Genomic DNA, 21,611 nt, shown 5'->3' on the forward strand with positions numbered 1-21,611 from the left:
AAAGCTCTAAGCAAATAATTGTTATAAAAGGTCTACACAACATTAACTGGTCTGGTAAATGCAGACATTTGCTCTCATACACACAGCCATAAGGTCTGTGTTCCTTTACAGCTTCTTCAGTCTGTTTTGAATCTTCTAGTGAACTGTGGCATATGGAATGGAAAATTAAAACTTCTGATTTATGTGTTGCTGCTTTGCCACTTTTGGCCACAGTAGAATACTTATGCATGTGAGATGACAACAAGTACAAGTAACTCAGATGGTTATATCTGGGAGCAGAGGGAATGGATAATTCATCAGTCTAATAGTTTCTATGTGCTGGAAGAGTCTCTGTGGTTTTGTAGTAGAGAAGGAAATAGAGAAGCACTGCCAGTCCCCCAACCTGCAAAGACCAGATAAAAACTGGAGCTGCTGCAGAAAAAGTTTACGTGAGTGTTGCCAGTGTGATGGACATGCTAGTAGCCGGCAAAACAGCAAGTGCAGCAAGAAGAGACAAACGTGTGTGCATGAAAAATCTTGGTAATACACACATCCCTTTCCCTAAACTTTGTGTGGGGCTGGTTCCCTAACATTTTCTTTTTTCAAAAGTTTCAGCAAATGTTTTGAAAATCTGTGCAGTATCTGTATTAACTTGGGACTTTTCCAAAAATGTCAAAAGGCACTGCAGTCCTGCTGATCAACTTTGGAAAAAAAGCAGAGCAAGGCTTTCATGGTTTTTAAGCTCAGAAGAAACTATTAAAATCATCACTTACTCTAATCTCTTCTACAGGCTGTAGAACCTTATCAGTTAATTCTGCATAATACCTGTACCTCCTATTTAAATTACAACAACTTTCTTAGAAAGCCATGTAGGCTGTAGGATTAAAATCTCTGTCTTTAGTTGGTGCTTGATTTTGTTTCAGAAATACAGAGCTATAGCTAGTATGATTCTTCTTATGTGCTTGCAGACAGTGACACAGCTGAAAAGCTCCAGCTAAACTTTTCCTCTCCCTGCATCTTGCAATTCAGTTCTGCAATTTATTTTCTGTGAGTTGTGCTCTGATAGTAAAGGCAGGACCAGGGAAAAACACTAGGGAGATTTCTTGCTAGCTTTCTCAGTCATCGAGTCTATTCAGGGTCACTCTGAGACCTCCAAATAATAATTATGTAAGAGAAAAAGCAGTTATAAAGAGACTTCACTTAAGCAAGTTTACTGGGAAGGAAAACTTAATATGCTTAAGTTAACTTTTGAGAACTAAAGTAATCAGATTTTTTCTTTCAGAATTTAGATTTGCAGGGGCTTTCCACTATGCAATTATTCATCAGTAGTTGGAAAATAAAAGATACAGTATAACTGAATTGATTCTGTATTTATTCCCATATTTCAAATGTTAATTTTTCTTGATTACAGAATCACAGAATCATCTAGGTTGGAAAAGACCTTGAAGATCAACCAATTCAACCATTAACCTAACACTGACAGTTCCCAACTACACCATATCCCTCAGCACTATGTCAGCCTGACTCTTAAACACCTCCAGGGATGGGGACTCCACCACCTCCCTGGGCAGCCCATTCCAACGCCGAACAACCCCTTCTGGAAAGAAATGCTTCCCAATATCCAGTCTAAACCTTCCCTGGCGCAACTTGAGGCCATTACCTCTTGTCCTATCACTCGTTACTTGGTTCAAGAGACTCATCCCCAGCTCTCTGCACCCTCCTTTCAGGTAGCTATAGAGGGCGATGAGGTCTCCCCTCAGCCTCCTCTTCTCCAGACTAAACACCCCCAGTTCCCTCAGCCGCTCCCCGTACGACCTGTGCTCCAGACCCTGCACCAGCTTCGTTGCCCTTCTCTGGACACGCTCGAGTCATTCAATGTCCTTTTTGTAGTGAGGGGCCCAACACTGAACACAGGAATCGAGGTGCGGCCTCACCAGTGCCGAGTCCAGGGGTAAGATCCCTTCCCTGTCCCTGCTGGCCACGCTATTGCTGTCACAAGCCAGGATGCCATTGGCCTTCTTGGCCACCTGGGCACACTGCTGGCTCCTGTTCAGCCGGCTGTCAGTCAACCTTCCCAGGTCCCTCTCTGACTGGCAGCTCTCCAGCCACTCCTGCCCAAGCCTGTAGCGCTGCTGGGGGTTGTTGTGGCCCAAGGGCAGCCCCCGGCATTTGGCCTTATTGAAACTCCTCCAGTTGGCCTCAGCCCATGGCTCCAGCCTGTCCAGGTCTCTCTGCAGAGCCTCCCTACCCTCGAGCAGATCAACACTCCCACCCAACTTGGGGTCATCTGCAAACTGACTGAGGGTGCACTCAATCCCCTCGTCTAGATCATCAATAAAGATGTTAAACAGGAGTGGCCCCAACACCGAGCCCTGGGGGACACCACTCGTGACCGGCCGCCAACCAGATTTAACTCCGTTCACCACAACTCTTTGGGCCCGGCCATCCAGACAGTTTTTTACCCAGCAAAGTGTGTGCCCATCCAAGCCATGAGCAGCCAGTTTTTCCAGGAGAATGCTGTGGGAAACGGTGTCAATGGCCTTACTGAAGTCAAGGTAAACAACATCCACAGCCTTTCCCTCATCCAATAAGCAGGTCATCCTGTCGTAGAAGGACATCAAGTTTGTCAGGCAGGACCTGCCTTTCATAAACCCATGCTGACTGGGCCTGATCATCTGGTTGTCCCACACGTGTTGTATGATGGTACTCAGGATGAGCTGCTCCATCATTTTCTTGGGCACTGACATCAAGCTGACATACCTGTAATTTCCTGGATCATCCTTCCGACCCTTCTTATATATGGGCGTCACATTGGCCAATTTCCAATCTGTCGGGACCTCACCGATCAGCCAGGGCTGCTGGTAGATGATCGAAAGCAGCTTAGTGAGCACCCAACCAGCTCCTTCAGCACCCTCGGGTGTATCCCATCTGGTCCCATAGACTTGTGTGTGTCTGTGTGATGCAGCAGGTCACTATCTCCTCCTGGCATGCGGGGGGAGTCATTTTCCCCGTCTCTGTCTTCTGGCTGAGGAGGCTGGATTCCCTCAGTACAATAAGTCTTGTTATTAAAGACAGAGGCAAAGAAGGCAGTAATTACCTCAGACTTTTCCTCATCACTCGTTACCATGTTTCCTCCGTCATCTAGCAGGGGATGGAGACTCTCCCTGGTCGGTCTTTTGCTGTTGACATGCTTATAGAAACATTTCTTCTTGTCCTTGTCAAGTATTGTTGCTACCTACCTGAAAAATCAAGAGAGGGTATTAATCCTTAGGTCTCACTAGAGTGGGGAGTTTTGCCATGACATCCTTTACCTGGGCCCCAGGAAGGCAGCAGACTTCCCTATGAAGTGGATTTGGTCTGCATATTGGGCCTTCGACACCCCTGAATTGCTGTAACTGTGTTGTCTTTAGCAAATTTTGAAGGCTAGGCATCGTTAATGTTCAAGCCTGTTTCTACAATACTGTATATTGAAACCAGCTAACAGTAAAACAAACACAGAGCCCTAACTTCGGCCAGTTATTCACAAAAATATAATCTTGTAAAAAATCACTGCTTCATTTCTGCCTGTGCTATCAGAACAGAATAAAGTTGTAATAATCTGTCTGCAACTTTATTATCTTAAAAATATATTATTCATCTGGTTTATTTACCTATCTATAGTAGAGTACATCTTCTGGCTTCCTATGATATTTCTGATTTTAGTGTTTGTTGGGTTTTTTAATGAAGAAAATGAGAGTCTAAAAGTGCTGAATATTCTGCCTGGCAACCTTGGCATTCCTCTTCTCGTATACCCCTTTGGCAAGCTTGTGGCAATTTTGCAACTGAGCGGACTTTACTTTCTGTGGTATTCAAGGGGTTTAGGAAAATTACTCTGAAGGCTAACTCGAGGGGATTTAACATCAAAGCTATAGAGTCAGCCACCTTCTCAATTTTAGAGAAACATGGTTGTTGATTCAGTATGTAACAAGTTACTATTTCTAATCAAAATGATATCTGGTATGATTTTGAAACCAGTCATCAAAAACACCTGTTCAACTAGAAGCAATTGTTACTACACGCAAAGTATAGTAATGGATTTTTCAGCTTGTTGTAATATATATGTGTACAGCTGATGATTCAGAAACAAAGTTAAGGATGGTAAAAGGTAGAAGGCTTTGCAGGTAGAATTTAAATTGGGATAATGAGTATTGAGTGGGGGAACAAAACAGGCAATCTGATATAGTAAGTGGTATAAAAATACTAAAGATATGTAAGCAAAAATTCTGTAGAGGTATTTGGAAGTTTAGAGTGACATCCCTAGAAGGTACATTTTGAAAGTGGAAAGGTACACTTTGATAGTCCTATTAACTCGACAAAATCACTGAGATATTGTGGGGCAATTAAAAAGTCCAAAAAGGAAAGAAGCAGGACAGTTAAATATCTTAATCACAACAGTCATTTAAATAGGCTCAGACTTTAATTCCCTTTAGGCTGTTAATTGCATATCCACCTGATATCCAGTTCTGAAATTAGGCCTTTGTGTTCTTGATAAATTGGTTATTTAAATACTGAGTAATATTACTGAGGGAACTAGGGCTGCTTTGCATCCAAAGGTTTCTTTTAACTGGATTAAATTTTCTTCCATTAGAAGAGTATGTCTCTGATAGATGAAAATTTTCTCTTTGTCAGTATTCTGGCCTTTCTCAAGCCAGAAACAAAAGATCAAAAAATGTTGTCATTCACTTGATTCTGGGGAGCTCTTACAAAGAAATGATCTTATTTCTTGCAGCCTGTTCTCAGGGTGCTGCTCTACCCTGAGTGGCTGCAGAGCTCCCTCTGAGCCCTGTGCTGGTGGGGCGGCAGGCACAGTCAGCAATGTGAGAGGCAACGTAGAATTAAGGTTGTTTTTTTACATGGCTTAAATTTTATCCAAATTCAAGTGCTTGTGTAGGCATTGCTGTAGCACAAATTCGAGTGTTTGTGTAGGCATCACTGTTACACAGGATGTACCTATCCGGGTTCCAGCATCTTCATAAAGATTGCCAGAAGTCTAAATAGCATTCGTGTATTTATTGTGATTCTTTTAAATGGGTCTTTCTGTTATTATACGATCTATGTGAAATTATGTATTTTCTTTTAACAAAAGTTAGCAAACTGCATGTGAACATGAAAAAAAGAAGGATGCTACTTGAGACAAACACAGAAGTGGTCATGGACAAGGACATAATTTAGTGTATTGGTTTCCAAGTCTGGATTCCTTAAGAATGTTTAAGAAACCTGTCATTTGCCATCTTCTCTACAGTGGATTCTGTTCTCTGATAATTACTCAGGGACAGTATTTGTATACTCAAAGATGTTTACTGAATTACTTTCCTCTTGAAAGTTTTAGTTTGAAAGTTTTACTATTGTTTAGAAAAACAGGGTCGTTACACTTGTTCATATCCCTGGCTGTCCGTAGCTTAACACTGTTTCAAGGTAATGTTGAAATTTTTGGATTAAAAATATCCACTATAGCTGACAACTAGATGGAATCAAACCTGTAAGGTTGTTCACGTAACACCGAAGGAGAAAGAAAAGCCAACAGACCCAGACCAAGAAGGAAACTTTCCATCAGTTAGCATAGCTGAATTTTAGATTTCAGCTCTTGAGTTTTATGTTTACTGACACCCCTAAATACATGCATGAGGGTCTGGAGAATATTACCAGTCAGGAGGCACACAAATATACAAGCCTTCTGGTCTCCTAAAGGAGATTTTATAGCTCTTTACCTAGCCAGGCCTCTCTCTGGGGGAGGGCCAGAGCACGCCTCAGAGCTACATTTCAGCTGTAGTTTTTGGATCTGTGACCGGGCTATGTAAGCTAAAATATCTTAAAATTCATATTAAAGAAAAATGGGAAATTCATGGCCGTAGGAAAGAAACAGAATGTATTTGTTGAGCAGAAGCCAGCATGTACAGTACAATGGTCTTTATTTTGAGACAAAAAAAGAGTAACCATCTGTACAATGAAACTCATTCTGCAAGCAAAATATGTGTTCAGTTCTAAGCTTCTTGTGATTTCCTTGTTCTTTGATATTATCTAAACTTATTTTATGCACTTTTATTTCTCCTACTGTTTTGGTGTCTCTCTAGCCCTATTGTTCCTCAGTGTTTTGGTATGTGGTGTAGGACTCGATGGTCAAACAAGACACACTACATTTTGCCTCAAGGACTACTTAAACATCAAGCTCTACTGTTGCTTCTTACGATGCAGACCCTAAGAACATCAGAGTTTGTTGGGCAAGGAACTTTCTCCTAAACTGGCTGTTAAGCATTACATAATTGCATTGCCTATATAAACTGTTTTTTTCAAATTTGATCTTTGATCAAGTAGAGCTACTACTTACCTAACTCACACAAATGTTTTGTTCTTTGCAGTGGTTTTTCCCTAGGATATCACCTTAAGAGATTAGTGTTATTTTCAAATGCTTTGATGTTCTGGGCTCACATTTGATCCTCTGAAATTAATTTTCCAGGAGGCTGGGGCTGATATGAAAGGAACAATTTCTCACTCCAAGTGCATGGCACACTCACTCCCTTAAGTCAGTGCTTGTATTTAAAAAATGTCAAACCCATTCAGAATAATTGCATGTGCTATTCGTCCTACAGAGAGAGGAAGAGAGTTAATTCTCTCAAAAGGACTGAATATGACAAGTATTAGTCAGAAGCTTATCACTCATCTCAGAGATGCTTGGACACTAAAGCACTGAGATGAAATACTATATAAAATAGGAGAGGTTACTCAGAACTTGCAAGGTAGCACTGAATTACCTGAAGTAACTCTTCCAGAGAGCAGCGTTTTCCAAGGATCAGACCTCAGTGCATTAGACTCTGTAACACACAAAGCTAAGGGATTTACTCCTGCGCCTACTGTTATTAAATACGACCCCTGAAGAATGTTGATATGTAGCTTGCAGTTGGCACTGATGCATCAGAACTTAAGCACAAGACACAAACATGAAGTGATTTCTTACAGTGTTTTCTTATAAGTGGTTTCTTACAATGATTTTCTTGTTATAAGACATTTTTTCCTCCCTGGCAAATTATGGAATGAAAGAACATGATGACTGACACCCAGAGGATTTACTGTTTATATTCCAGCCCATGGATATATAGTCTAGAAACTGTAAGTTGAACAGCAAATCATAACTCACAATGAAATCCGTGGTGCAAACCCATGGAACACAGACCTCTTTTTTGTGTGGTTTTCTTAAAAGCTTTTGTTTGTCTTTCTGCAAAACAGTATAATAGGAAGTGTGATATTCTCTCTGTGCTCTAAGGAAAATCAAAGATAGAATAAACAACAAATCAGTGTAAGATGACAGTTCGTTGGCCAAGATGAGCAGTTTGCTCCAGATGAAATAATAATCCTAATGGAAGGGGTTGCTATCTTACTATAGGGAGGACATATTGCACCAGGGCATCTCAGGAGACACAGATCAGAATTATGCTGTAATGGTATAACAGGGATGTGCCTGATCTTGCCTGGACCTATTGCTCCCCACTGCAAATGCATGTGGTGCTGTACAAACCTATGGATTAGTACTTTTCCTGATTTATGTTCCTGTAATGAGGAAATCATTTCCCCCTCAACCCCCTACTTTAATTCTATAACTTCCTTCTTCTAAAGCATCGGTAGATAAATGAGAGGTGTGTAGCTGGCCAAGGCTGAATTGCTAACCATGGTGATACCAAGAAACATCAGATGTTTGGACAGTGAGTTTTCTATGGCTGTTTAGGATCAAACTGAAAAAAAACAGAGTTTGGATCAGAAAGGAATTCTTCACCTCCTCTCACCTTCCCAGGGCCTGGTTGGTAAGGAGATGGGGATTTTTATTTTTTACTGTTCTTGAAAGTCTGAGGTGCATCTCACTTTCTTCAGTCTTGTGAGCATTTTAATCAATAAACTCCCTGCTTTTTCAAGGGAGCAATGCATTGCTGATATCCTTTTGGGTCTCTGTTCTTCCCCCTTGTCACAGTGCAATGTCTGAAATTCTCAGACTGAAAGCCTTGTTTGTTATAATGGGCTTAAGTATGTTTATGCAACAGTGTTCTCATGGATGCTCCTGTACTAACTGTTCCCCTTACAGCATTGGCTATCTTCAGTGACCATGGCTCTGTTACAGTCCTGTTTATCTATATACTTCCAATTTACACTCAATGTGTAATTAAATTACCTGTAATGTAATTTTGCAGTCTGAGCAATGTATGTTTAGGATGATATCCAAAACCAAATCCCAGGCATACTGGGTATCCAGGGCCAGTATTACTTTCCTTGTCACTGAACATTGCTCTGTGAAAAGGAAAGCACTGTTGCAGGAACTTCTTGCAGCCATGCTGTGCACCCCAGGAGATGCAGACCTGGCAGACGTGGTGCTGTGGGCCAGTATTGTTCCCAAGTGGCTCAGAGCAGACCCCATTGCTTCATTTCCCCACAGAGGTAACCTGCTGCTCCATACTTGCATGTAGCTGTTGGCATTGCTTTTTTGCTAGTTGCTTTGCTTTTCTTTTCCTGTTCATGCACTGAGTTTTGTTTCATTTTAGAAAATGGGCAGCAAGCACACAAAGAGGTATTTTTTACTGCTAACGTCACCACAGATGGGAGCAGTCTCCCTGAGAAATCAACTTTGGATGTATTCCACTAAACGTAGTGAGAGAGGGGTTCTTCAGGAGTACGTAGTTTGTACAACTCATACTCTGTCAAAAAGATGGGGCTTGTATTTATACAGTTTTCTAAAGGAAAAAGACTTGTCTATTCTAGACACATGTTCAGTGAGGCCACACATTTGCCAGGCCATGGTCTGTGCACATGAATTGATCCTCGTATATTTTGTCACTTGCACACAACTTGTCCACATATCTTTTGATTTGTCATGTTATAAAAGTCTCACTTTTGCAGCCTTATCATAAAAAAGCCACTCAGAATTCTGAGTTATAGGACCAGGCCCTTTCTATGAAAACAAAATTCTATGTATTCTGCAAAATCTTTAGTAATAATATGCTGAATTATGCATGCTTAAAATAATTTTTAGCATATTAATAAGAACTAATAGCAAGACATTAATGAAGCAAAATCATTCCGATTGATAACCAGTTTTAAAAATTTGCAAGACACACAGTTTCTGTGTCATGAAGTAATATCCCGAAGGAAGCTGATGGATACAAACAAATCTCAGCAAAATAGTAAGGAAGCTGCAACTGGTAATAATACTGGGGTGACCAAAAATCTTTATTATCGCTAGATCTAATCTTTATTATGTCAAGATTCTGTGGGATCAAGAAAAAGTCAAGGGTAAATCCAACTGGACTTTAAACCAGTGGCTTTTGTATGCTAGAGGGCAAATCTGATAATCTAAGAAAACTGAGAAAAAGAGGCTTTTTCTACTTTGAAAAATGCAGTTATTGACTGTTACAAGGTTTAAGAAAACGACATGGTTATCTGCTTGTGCTGAAAGCCTTCCTCTAGTACAATTCCAATGATCCGCTTGCTTTTGCCATGTCTGAGTAAGACTGACTTTCTAAAAAAAATGTTAATAATGAAGAAGCAGAATATGTAAAATACTCCATTGTGTAAAAAAAAATCAAAATACATGACTGACTGACTGATCTTTCTAAAATAATTAAATGTGGTGAGTAATCTAGTGTCTTTCCCCCTGTCATTTATTCTTTGGGCCTACAAATGTTGAAATGAAGGGAAGGCACAGATGAGGCTGATGGACAGTTATCAACTGATCCTGACAGGTGTCCTGTCCAAACTCCACTGAGGAGAGACTGAAGGGTGTTATCATTCCCCCGAGTTAAGTTAAATCCATTACACCAAATGGAATATATATAATGTACAACAGTTGGGTTTCACCATCACCTCCTATCTCATGTGTCCATTTTCTTTCCTACTCTCCTCTTAGAGGTCTTTTTCTGACCTCTGTGTGTGTGTGTGTTTCCCTAGGAGGTGTGACATAGCTGATTAAGGCTGTGGCATGTCTTGTTTCACTGCTATGAACCCATGACTAAAAGGGCAGCTAAAAGCAGCATTGTAATCACCAGATGCTGCTAGGAGTTTGCCAGGATTTGGAGTGGCTGATAAGACCATGTGCTGGGTCTGTCTTTTTCCAGGTGCAAGTGAGTTGAACATACCAGAATAGAAGTGCTTTTTCTTTCTAATTTCTGTTCTTTTCTCCTCTTTGTTGTGTGGACTTGGTTTGCCTTAAAGTAGTAGTACTGATTTTGACTACCTAGCTTTTTTCCCCAAAGGGATACTATTGCCCTCTTCAACACAAAGTAGAAGGGGCTTTCCCTTATGAAAACTTTCTCTAAAGACTGTTTGGAACAGCAATGAAAAATGAAAATTGTTTGCTATTCTGCTTAATGTGTTTGGAGTTTTTTCCTTTTTTCCTAGTTATTTAAGAATCATGCTGACGTGGAAGTCCCAGACACAGAGTCAAAGCATTTTAATTTTCACTGTGAAACCGAATGGACATTTTGAAACTCTTAATCCAGGTGTTGTACACTGTCATACTCAAAAAACCACTTTTGACTCACTTTCTCTACCAAAATTAATACACTTCCCTCATCATGTGACAGAAAAAAATTCTCTTGAGCATTTAGGGAATGACCCAACCATTTGGACCTCTGCCTCATTGATGTCCTACCCTGGATTCTTCATAAAACTTACTAAGAAGAGCAGCTGAACGATTCCATGAACTAGAGCAGAATCCATTGTACCTCTGACTAGCAAGAACAATTTTCTTGAATAACAGCAAGTGTTACATAAGCTCAGACAAAAGTCAAATGCACTTAAAATAACTTTCTCCCAGCCCTAATCAGAGACCAAGATGTCCTCCATCTGCAGGAAGCTCCTCTAATAGGCCTTTTTAAAATGGAGCAGACATAAAGCATGATCAAAGACTTCGCTCTCCACTATTTAGAGCATGGGCATAAGCATGCTACATGGATTAGAGGAATTCTGCTTTTAGTTTGGCAAAAATTAAAGCTGTGCATCATGCCATATGTGAAGAAACAAATTAGCTCAGCTCTGTGGATAAAGCTAGTTTTCTGTGCCACTTCAAGTGGACTAAATAGTACTTTTCAGCTGCACTTGCACTGAAAATGGGCAGAGCTCAGAGGGGGTGGTTATGCAAGCACTGCAACGGAAAACAAATGCATGGAAATATCACTACAAATAGCTACCTCCTTGAAATTCGGTATATATTTAGTTCCTAGGTTGTTTCTTCCTTTCACCAGTAGTGAAGGATAATGAGCTTCAAGGACTGTGGGAACCTGCAACTGAAGCAGAACTGAGATAACTTTTGAAAACAACATTAAAAGGACAATGGGGGATCACACTTGAGGGACGAGGGAGTGCAGAACTACCGATGTGACTACTTGAATGACAAAGCTTTATGTCAAGATTCATTAAATGCCCTCGTTTGTGCTTCTTTTCCTTGGCTAGGACTAATGTGTCACTTGAATGTTTTATCTTGACTGTGAACGATTATATTTATGAATTCTGAGAGCAGATCCAAAGTGCAGGGGCGACTGCATGCAAAAGTCACAGTTATTACCCCTGTAGCCAAATGACACTGAAATACAGTTGAAGATCCCAACAACCAACTGTTGCTCATACAAGCTGGGGCAGGGGGAGAATAAGCAATAGCAGTATCACTGCAGAGAACAGTTATCCTAGACCTAGTATTACATGATGTCAGCAAAAATTGTTAAACAGTTCACTCCCTTAAGGTCTTGCTTGGTTTTAACTAAAAAGAAACTTGGCTGTTGGTAGAAAAGATCTGCTATGTGGCTTAAATGGCAGCTTGTCTTCGCCAGTAATAAAAGTACATTTCTGCAACAGAAGAAAAGTAGTCTCAGTTCTGTCATTCTTCAAGGCTAATTCAGAGTGGATATTGCAGTCGGTGCTGCCATATTTGCACTGACAGTTCCATGTATAGTATATGTATATGTATAGTCCTATCTATGTATATACATATAGTCCAATTATACCTATTCTGTTTGATAAGACAGGTGAAGAATGTTAACACTGCTTTAGGATCACTAGGCAGGGACTAAAGTGGATTAGCTAATTATGGATTCTTGTTAGCAGGGTAAGCAATGAATTATAAACAAATTGTTTCTTTCTGCTAAATCGGCACAAACCTGAATGTCCCATTGTTAACTGTTTATGATCTTGTTTTAATAGTTTCCTGTAGCAGGCAGCTCAAAATCTACTAATATTGTTCCAAAACATGAAATCCTTATTCTCTGCTGCTTTGTAGTGATATACATCTGGGTGACGTGGGTGTAAAATGTTATCATTCTGTTGTGGGAGAGCTTTACACCCACTTTTTGCTGGTGTCAATGACTACACATGCTAAGAGACAAGCATGGAATCAAGCCTTTAAAATAAAGTTCAATGAGAAGATTAGGCAGAGTTGTCAGAGAAATCTGAGCTGCAGTGCTGCTGTTAATGCTAGAAATCATGATGTATTGTTAAAAAAGCAAATGTTAATTTGACAATTAAAATCCCCATTTACAATATGCAGAAAAGCCTAGGGCATTTTGCTTTAATGTAAAGCTGATTGTTTCAACTGAAAACATGCCTGCCTTGAAATGAAATGTGGAAATTTACACACATACATACAGTTTGTAAATACAATTTCTAAATGGGGTGACATTGCAGTGCAGTTTCCCTTCCTTGCTTAGGAATATGTTGGCCTGTTAGAAATTTTGACGCTGGATAGTGCTTCAATCTTTCCATGGGTTGAGAACAATTGCTCTACTCAGACTGAAACATCCTGCCCTGAACTGGTCTTTTCACACTGTGATTACTAGGAAGTTAGCCCTACTGAATTAGAGTAATAAAATTTCCAAGACTATTGAAATGATCTTGGTAACCTCAAACAGAAGATGGTCTCAAATAGAGTAGGTGTGATTCTTTTGCTTTTAATGAAGTAAAACCATTCTGGCTCAGAGTGACTCACTGACAAGACTTTTCAATAGTTACTTCATATCATACAGTTTTTATGTGATTATTTTGCTGTATCATAAGGCATACAGTGCAGTGTCATATAAACATAGTTAACAGGCTGCATAATGTTTATTCATTAGAAAAAGAGCTGTGCACTAAAATGAGTGAAAAGAAAGACACTGCAATATTATGATTGATTTTAAAGATCAAATAAAGAAAAGCAAAAATAAAGACGGGAAATATCTGTTATATTAGCTGACACTCACTGTTTCAGTGACGATGAAATTAGTCTCTGCGGTCAGAGGAGCATGGAAAGCAGGAGCACCTTAGTTAAGAACCTCGGAACTGTGCAAAGAGAAAACAGTTCAGCTTTGTCTGCATTCATCACTTGGTGAAATACCCCTGCATATGAGAAGAATGGATCAGAAAGTTAGAACTGTTTTTTAAAATCCCATATTCTGGGAAATGTAAAGGAACTTTGCCTATGGAATCAGTCTGAGCTACACAAACTAGAGCAGAATCCACGATCTGGGAGGGAGAACTGAGCAGGAAGAATAAGGTCTGGAGGGAATTAGTACTCCTGAAAATTATGTGAACAGTCGTACAAAAATACTGAATAGACACTTCTAAGATCTTAGTGACAGTACAAAACAATCCAATTAAGAGGTGGAAAATATTTTTGAAACAATGGATGATTAGTGTATTGTTAGACCTAACAAGAGTCGTTGGGTCTTAAGCAAGATTAAAATAGAATTCTGTACATAATAGGAATACCCATTGTTATTACAAATCAACTGTCACAAAGATTTTGAAACAGATATTGAACCAAGATCAAATATTTATGACTGAAAAGGAGGGGAGGACTAGATAGTTCCTGTTTGCATCAGTTCCTTACTTGCCACAGAAGATGACCAGAAACTGGACTTTACAGATTTTAGGTCCAGTTTAGCATAGCAAACTGTCTTTAAAATATCAACAGAAAACCCTCAATCCTTCTGTTTCAGAATTCAGAGTATTATGCTCTATAGATTTTGATTCAGAAGCATTTCAGTATTTCCCCTTATTTTGTTCAGTAAACAGTCACAAAAAGATGCGCTTTCCCGTTTCTGGAGGTGAAGTGTTTTATTAGTGCTATGGGATGAGATATTAAGTGCCTAAACAAAATATTTATGTAATAGTTTCCTCATAGAGCTTCAGAAAACAGTTTTCTTTTTAATTATATAAGTAACTGAACCATAGTAAATATAAATCTTGTGTTCAAGGAGGAATGTTTTAAATACTGTTAATGTCTTGCTTTATTCTTAGTGTGCGATACAAGACTTCAGTTAAAGGAACTCTGCTACTCCTTTATATTAACTATTATTTTTCAATAAATGAATGTATTTGTTCCTGGTTTACAACTGTGTTAATGAATATTTTCTTAAAATCATATTAGTGAAATAGACAACTGAATATTGGTTATTTACTTCATATCATCATCCAGATACTGTATCTACAACAGTTAAGTGCTTGTTGTGCCTGGAATGTAATCTCAGTGGTTTTGGATCCGTTACCTCCATGGAGCTTTCACTTAACAGTTACAGAGAATAATCTTGAGTTAAGAGCCAAACATTTTTTCCTCTGCATTACTGCAGCGGTGTTTAGATTTGTGGCTTTTAATGTCAAAAGGAAATTATAGCTCATGCATGCCTTTCCAGACAGAGTAGCTCATGTAGAGGACATTAGAATGACTTAGAGGAAGTCTGGAATCAACTCATCGTAATTACAAAGAAAAACAAACCCTTTACCCTGTGTAATTATCCTATATTTAAGAAATTAATAATTAACTGTGAAATCTGTGATCTTGTGTTTTTGCTGGTCTGTGAAATAATGGTGGAAAAATTAGCCTCATTAAGATTTCTCCTATGACTATGTAGGGAACATCTATTTTTTTTTTTTTTTCCCAGTTATCTGCACTGGCATGTGCACAAGGTTGTTTCTGCTTACGTACAGTATTTAATGTTCATCCTTCTGACTTTGTCACCGAGTGAGGGAGCAGAAACAATACTCTTGTCACTTACATGACAGCACAGACATCACAAAACCTAGTAAGAAGTATTCCAAGGTAAAAACCAAGTGTACAACTCTCAGAGCTATGGCCTGAAATTTTTAACAATTATGAGTAACAGATATATTAGTAAATGACTTTGCACACAATTTTTGACTCAAAGAAACTAAACTAATAATTTGTGCGCCGTGAACAGTTTGCCTAGTAACAGTTGTAATCCTGTACTTCGGTTGTCATAGACAATTCAAATGAGATGTCTGCATTATGACTACCAATGGATCCAAGTTTTAAGTTTTAGTTCCTGGTGGTGTTTTGTGTCTTCCGTGAATATTCAAGTCTTGGACTTTATGTTATGATACACTTGAAAAAATATATTAGAAATGGCAGATGAAAAGTAAAAATTAGGATATTAATCTAGTGATATTGTGGTTCACAGGTTTAATATTCACAGTTGAAAGACCTTAAAAGTTTCCTCCTTCCCTTTCTCCATGTCCTCCTTTTTCTTTTCTTTTATTCTGGCAGCTTCTTCAGGCTACTACATCATCATCTAGCATAATATGTATAGAAGAATTAATGGCATAAAGGATATTCAGTTGGAGAATGGTCAATCCAACTGAGTTTTGGGTTGATTACCAATTTATTTTATCACTAATTCATAACAATTTTAAGTAATGTAAATATTTCCCCATGGAAGTAATATTCTTTTAATTTTCTCTGAAGACACAAGAATTACTGGTTACTTCTCCAGAACCTGCCGTCAACTTTCACCTTTGGTAGCTAGTATCTGATTAATACCTGTAATGCAGAGTTCATTTTCTCCTAGCGGAAATTTCATGCTGTTCCCAGTGTTTGTCCTGTCTACCCTCATCCTTCTTTCCTCTGTGTACAATTGGTTATCTCAGCAGCCGTGAAAAAACCTGTTCTTCATCTCCTCAGAACAAAATGCAGCTCTGCTGTATGACTGAAATTTCATTTTTTGAAACTGCAAGTGTGAAAAAACTGCCGTCTCAAACAACATTCTTTTGAGATAGACAAATCTAGTACCAATTATTTGCATTCCTCAAGTTAGAGTAGCACTATGGCTACTAGAATTTCTCCCAGAAAACTGCCTGTTTTCAGAAACATGACTGGAGTTGTTAAATATCACACAATGGGAGTTCATGGCAAAGGCTGTCATCACAAGGACAAGGGATGAAGTTTTCCTGGTTTTATATGTTATGTAGGTCTTTACTGGAAAACTATACAGCAGATTGCTGGATGTTAATAATAAGAAGGAGGGATTTCCTCTTCCTTGTTCCAGGGAATTATTTAGGTCCTCAGATATTAACTCATTCAAAATAAATCAGGAACACTGAATATCTAGACACTTACTTGAAAAGATTTTGAAACACTCTGAAAACCTGATTATCTCAACTATTTGCACTGATTTTTGAGACCAACGTATGGTTTACATAAATTATTAATAAAATTATAATCACCTTCCTATTGCTTCCTTATGGTTGGCTAAACACAGATGGAATTTCAATTGCAAGGACACAAGCTCAAGAAAGCACCAACACATCTGTGTTTGTCAATAAAAGCGAGAGAGAGTTGGATATATCTTCATATATATCATAACTACATAGTACTAGTATATAGTTACATAGTGACATAACCTGTTACAAGACATAGGAAAATGGGAAATTCTGTTTTGAGGATGGTATTTCATGTGCTCTTTTAATGTATGCCAACAGTATTTAGAAACATAATATATTAATGCTCCCAAACAGACCAAGGAGGGGGGAAAAAAATGCCTTCAAGAAACTATTTCTTCTGGGTTTGTGGTCCCAACAGCTTCCAGTGATTTTATCAGAAAGTACATTAGAAAAAGATTAAGAGCAATAAAAACTCCAAGGAGAAAGGAACATGAAAACCCATGCAAAGTATTATTCCCCAAAATCTAAAACACAAGATCCATAGCTTCTCATTAATGTTAATAATCTCCCCCACAATAATAAAAAGAGAAATTAAAAGCTTTGAGCTTTGCCAGGAATGATGCTTCAGACAGTGACAGTTTCTTGGTCTAGGGTGAGAAGAGTAGATTTCCAGACTTTGCCAAAGCCACGTTCCAGACTACACTTAGGCATGAGCTCACTGACTGCAGCTGACAACAGAAGGCAAAGAGAAAAGGTCTTAGAAAATGACTGTACATGTCCAAATGCAAAATGCAGGTTTTTTGAAGACTTTTTCTCGTAATTAAGCAAGATATAGTGGGCTTGCCTTTGCTTTTGCTTCAAGTTCTTATAGAAGAGGAAAAGCTTCACTGAATTTTGTCGTAACACTGTATTCCTATGCAAATTCTTGTATGCATGCGATATATATAGAGAACATATACTTGATGACAGACATGCAATTAAAAGTTATACCGTATTTTATGTGTTCAGGATAAGCACTAACTAAGGAAAATGCAATATATTATTGAACTCTGGGGTGATCACGATAAGCATGTCTTAGCGTATACTAAGTGTGCATGGTCTTAGGTATAATTACGCTTCCTTAAACTTTGCTAACCTGCAATAAAACCTCATTTTAAACTCACTGTGGAATTGGGTCTACTAATTTTATTCTTGTCTCCAAGTCACAGTTGGGACCTAAACTGGCATAGTTTTTACACTGCTTCTGTTTCACTGGCCACAGTGGTGTTGATTTATGACATGTGATAGGAGATGCAAGCTCTCAAGTTTTACACCATTTGGAATAACACGTTTTCAAGATTGGTATCTGGCTGAAAAGTCTGACATGCTGTGAGAGAGAGAACAGCATGAGGAAGAAAGGATAGTATCTGCCCCATTTAATTCCTGTTGGCATTATCTTATTCTGTGCTTCTAAGAAGAAAGAAAATAGTGCAGTAGTATATTCTGCTAGATGAAAACAAACACCTGGGAGTTCCCTTTGCGTTGCTGAATATTGAATGTTCGCAATACTTATTGTAAAACGAACATTGTTTGTTTTAGATAGATGATCGAGTGTGTGCATACAAACATATTTATGCATCTATTCCTAACATCGTAATAAGCTTCCTAATTTAGGTGATGAAAATTTATGAAATCGAAGTGCTAAAATTCTTATAATAGTGTCAATTTACGTTCAATTCAGAACCCTGCTGGGGTACCTCAGAAGCACTCTCACACTGGTGCTGCTGTACTGCCTCTGCATCACATCAAAAAACCTGGGTTTGGTGAAAATTAGTAAGGGTATAACATGGATCCTCACAGTGCTGCGGTCTTGATAGCCTAGGGTGGCAGGACAAGAAGCCCTTGCTGTCCAAAGGCAAAGGGCACTTAAGTAAAATATCTCTCTCAGTGACAATTACAAACCTGCATGGAGATGGGTGGATTTCAAATGGGATTTTAGGAAAAGCACAGCAACAACAAGCAACAAAAGGAACAGTACACGATAAGCAGCAGGTCACATAATGTGGGAGAACCACTCTACTGAAAATTTGAAAGAATGCTTCTAGGCTGGATAAAAAAGGAGCAGACATACTACATGCATGTAGTAGACAACTACATGCATGGAGTAGACAATTAATTAGCTAACAAAACATAAAGCAGAGCTACAAGGGAATGACAATTTTCTTACCAGAACTTTTTGTTAATCTTCAGAGACTGTGTCATAAACTTTAACTTCCCAAATCAGTACGGTATTATTTTGGCAGAAGTAAAAACTGGGTTTTTTTCTGCATTTTTCTGTGGAAAGCACAGTTGTCAGTGATAAAAAACTTCAGACTGGTGTAATCAGATGTAACATAGATTGAAAATGAGCAAATAAGAGTGGAGAACACAAAATTAACTGCTATAGGGTTAACTGGCATCTTGAACTTTGGGATTGGCAGTGCTGTAGTAGAAGTGCCCTATTCTTCCTCATCCAATGCAAAAAAATGCAGTTCCACTAGATTCCACCTGCAAATACCAGCCACGAGGGATGTTTACTCTTTTGGTTTTCCCACTAGTCCATCTAAGAAACAATTCTGTGAACTTTACGTTACTTCCTGTTATGATAGAAACTATTATTTCCACTTAAAAACAATCAGTTGTTTTTAATTATTCAATGCAATTAAGCATAACTGCTGATTAAAACCTCACATCAGCCAAAGTGCATTCCTTTTAAAACAAACCACCAGTTCAATATCCTGAATATTTTGAAGACACTTCTGATCTTTTCACGTGGGTAGAGTAAGCCTATGTGTTCTGAGTGGAAAGGGAAGAGGCACATATATTGTGCCTCTAACTGTCTGATTGGTGTGGGCAGGTAACATAGAGGATTTCAAAGCTATGTCCATCAGGAATTTGCTTTGCTTGTTCAGGTGTTTTTGTGCATGTGCTGACTTTATATTTTATGTATATAACTATAATTGATACTCATTTTGCACATATGTACATATAATATTCTATGTGTGTGATGTATGCACATAGGAATATTTGGTTTTGATGAATAATTTAACAAGAAGCTGTGCTTCTAACTGTATTTGATCATTACCACCCTGTTCAGAAAGTTTCCAGGAGAATCTTTCACCTTTACTACATTTAACTTTGCTTCCTAAGCAAATTAAATTATGTAGCCAGGTATGGTGTGTGATTCTCTGTTACTGCATAATACCTTTTGAACTAATTGGGAGATTCCAACAATTTTAACAGAGGGTTAATAATATTATACATGCTCCTAGCCATTGAATGAAAACAGTTGCATGGGTAAAGAAGACACCAAAGAGTACTATCTGGTGTCCAAAAAACTGTAGCATTCTTTCACTCCTATTAGACATCAAGAAATCTGTGTGTTAAAGATGACTGCCCTAGCATGGAGAAGCTTCAGCTGGAGTTTGCATCTTGCTAAACACCATGGAGTCTAATTATGAACTCCAAATCTGTAAGAAACCAGGTATCATCAGTTCCACAGTTCTTGGAACGACTTTCATTATGTCATAATGTTGTGCAGAAAACTGTACAGAATGTTTCAGCCACTGATGTTTTAGTGGACTATTTATAGCTCTTTTTCTTTCTTTTCTTTATAGTGTCCTTGCCTTACATGCATTAAATAAAGCATGCATCTAATCTACTATTCACCTTCAAAGCATGATGGAAAGTATCCTGGATGTTCTATGATCTAACCGGACCTTGGTCCTGTAAACCCATGTGAACTGAGTTTTACATCCATATGAAATATATTCACAAATTGTTGTGTTGGAATGGACTTGTTCTGTAAATGGGATGAAGCGCCCACTTGTTCAGTGCACTTTCAAGAAACCCCATTTTTAAAACTTTCCCTCATAATAAGGGTTTATTTCAGGTTAAGTCATTTGGATGAAGGGATATTTAGGAGGTTTGAATATTGCAACAATAGGAAAAAATGTCTTTCGCTATTTGATCGTACTTAGAAAAAAAAAATTATTTTCAGTCAGACGTAAGTTTGAAAGGTAAAAATCTCTTGAAGTCAGCAGTAACTGAAAACAGGAAATTATAAAGGTAATGCTTAAGCTGTCATAACTCTGGAGTTCATCTGTAGAACCTCTGTATTAAATACTCATATATTACTTGCTCTAGAGACCTCACGGGTCTTGGCTGCTCTTGCAATTTCCAATCTGTCAGAAGAACAGGTTTTCTACTGCTGGAAGTAATGATAAAACCTCAGAAGTGTTTAACAGTATTTTTTCACCATGTCCTTGAACACTGTAAAGTTACAAATTATGAGTATGGCTTCTCAAGAAACACCCTGTATTTTGTTATGCTAGCCACACACTCTGTTTACCAAAATTACCGCGATTTCATTATGTTTACTAGTTTCGGTCCTTCCAAAGCCATCTGCAGTCACACATCCCTCACACAATTTACTCTGTCAGTGATCCAATGTTAATTTTACTGGTTTTTGATATTCTGCTGTCCTCACCTCATGACCGTTGCACCACATCAGCAGAGCCTCTCCGCTAGGTATTTACTGCGGGGCGCCGTTGATGTTACACGTCGTGCAGCTCTTGCGGGCGGCCCAAGTTCTTTCCGCTGGAGGCCCAGCTTCCTCGCCGCTAGCACCGACGCGTCCTTCCTCCGGGACCGTCTGCACGGAGGCCCATGAAAGATGAGCTATGCCGTGGCAGCCCTCTGCTTTGCCCCAGGCAAACGCATGCTAGCTATCCTTCAAGTAAATTATATTTTAAAGCCTGTCATCCACCCTCGATTGAGCTCACTCACGCGGCGGCCAGAGGCCAACACCCGCTGCCCAGCCATGTTGCACCTTCCACCTCTTCCCCCCGGGGGTACAGCCGGCGGGGAAGGAACTCTCGTGAAGCCCTTTAAGGTCTCCCTCCCCCGGGGCACCCCTCGGCGCGGCGCAGCACGTCCCCCACAACTCCAGAGGGCCCGCCCGGTGACCCCCGAAGGAGCCCGGGCCGACCAGGCCCCGAGCCGTGGGAGGTACGTGGGACGCGGCCGCCCGGCCTCGGCCCGGTGGGTCGGGCGGCAGCCGCCTGAGGGAGGTGAGCCCCTGAGGCGAGCCCCGGCGGCGGCGGCGGCGGCGGCGGCGGGCGGGCCGGGGACCGTCAGCCGCCTCTCCGCGGAGCAGCCGGTAAGGGGCGCTG

General features: G+C 39.5%; 1 long non-coding RNA gene across 1 annotated transcript; it reads right to left on the reverse strand.

Moving 5' to 3' along the window:
* Positions 1-2,195: 2,195 nt before the first annotated feature.
* On the reverse strand, positions 2,196-21,519 carry LOC141969547 (uncharacterized). Its single transcript, XR_012635071.1, has 3 exons — positions 20,927-21,519; positions 13,224-13,302; positions 2,196-3,218 (listed from the first exon to the last, which is right to left on the reverse strand). It is a non-coding gene; the product is annotated as an uncharacterized LOC141969547 (long non-coding RNA).
* Between the last annotated feature and the right edge of the window lie 92 nt (positions 21,520-21,611).

The sequence above is a fragment of the Athene noctua genome, chromosome 1, assembly GCF_965140245.1.
Source record: "Athene noctua chromosome 1, bAthNoc1.hap1.1, whole genome shotgun sequence".
Taxonomy (NCBI): Eukaryota; Metazoa; Chordata; class Aves; order Strigiformes; family Strigidae; genus Athene; species Athene noctua.